The following is a 1,566-nucleotide window of genomic DNA, read 5'->3' as shown; positions in this document are numbered from 1 at the left end:
TGATTAGGCCTCTGTAATTGAGAGCAGACTCTCTGGCTTGGAGTCTCTCTCATAAACCCACCAGCTCAGCCCCAGGTGCTGGTGGGTCTGCATGTTGGCGCCCACATCAGTACAGTCCCTGTGTGAAAAAAAAAAGAGAAAAGCTGGCTCTCCTGTAGGTCTGTACTGTCTGCATCATGCTGCAGGCATGTAGCACCCGGATAAATAATAATTCAGAGGACAGTGAGGGAGGCACTTTTTGACAAGGAATCATGTGAACATTTCTTACATGGTGTGTTGTACTGAAAACAAATGAAGGTAATGCACTTGCAAAATCCCAATACGGTTGAGAAAATTTTGTTTGAAAATCTTGCTAAATCAATACATTCCTCACAAGGACTTGAGAAGCCTTTAAAGCATCGGGGGTCAGAGAAGTACAAGCACCACAGTTTGTCCTACTCATTCTAAACCCCCAGATGTTGCCGCCTTAGATAAACACACCCTCTACTGATATCACCAGAACCTGAAAAGGCAAAGCCACGGTCAACATTGAAAAGAGGTCAATGGAAAAGTCTCCAGCCGTCAAAACTCGCCACTGCTAAGTGGCAGCTGGGAGGCTGATGGTGGCCCCAAAAAGCTCAGCAATAAACATCCAGGGCCGATGCACAGACCCTGGAAGGTGCATGAACAAGCCCAGTGCTTGGTGCCCTTGTGACCTGATGAAGGAGACAGATGAGCAAACCAGCAGTGAAAAGGCAGTGTCTTGAGTCACAGGCACAGGTAGGATGTGCTGAGGTGTGCAGGAGGAACAGGAGAAGAGGTGACTCCTGAGCTAAAGTCTTAAAGGAAGAGGAGGTACAGCAGCCTATGTCTCAATAAATGGCACTATCTGCTTCAGCCACAGAACCTAGGAGTCACCCTTGACCCCTCTCTTGACCATCCCACATCTGATGATTAGTTCTGTTGACTTTACTCCAAAATACATCCCAAATCAGTCTTCTGGTCTTCACACGACTTCCTAGCAGAAGCCTTTTCCTCTCTCCTCCAGACCCTGCCATAGCCTCCCAACCTGTACTTGCAGGCCGAATGTGTCCCTCTCTAAAATTCCTATGCAGAATCTCAAGGGTGACTGTATTTGGAAACAGGGCCTTTAAAGAGGTGATTAAGGGCCGGCCTGGTGGCGCACTGGAGAGTGTGCCGCTTGGGAGCGCGGCGGCGCTCCCGCTGAGGGTTCGGATCCCATGTGGAGACCGGTTCCCACTCACTGGCTGAGCGAGGTGCGGGTGCAACACCGAGGGTTGCGATCCTGTTGCCAGTCCCCGGTACGGGCGCGACACGGAGGGTTATGATCCCGTTACCGGTCAGTAAAAAAAAGACAAAAAAGGAAAAAAAAAAAAGAGGTGATTAAGTTAGAATGAGGCTGTTAGGCTGGACCCTGAGACCAATCTTGCTAGTGTCTTTATAGTGACAGATTAGGATGCACAATGAGACACCTGGGATGTGCTTGCACGGAGGGAAGACCATGTAAGGACACCGCAAGAAGAGGCCACCTGGGGCCGGCCCGGTGGCACACTGCTACAGTGCGCC

Source organism: Galeopterus variegatus, unplaced genomic scaffold (assembly GCF_000696425.1).
Source record: "Galeopterus variegatus unplaced genomic scaffold, G_variegatus-3.0.2 Scaffold6998, whole genome shotgun sequence".
In the NCBI taxonomy this organism is placed as follows: Eukaryota; Metazoa; Chordata; class Mammalia; order Dermoptera; family Cynocephalidae; genus Galeopterus; species Galeopterus variegatus.
This window is presented reverse-complemented; position numbering follows the sequence as displayed.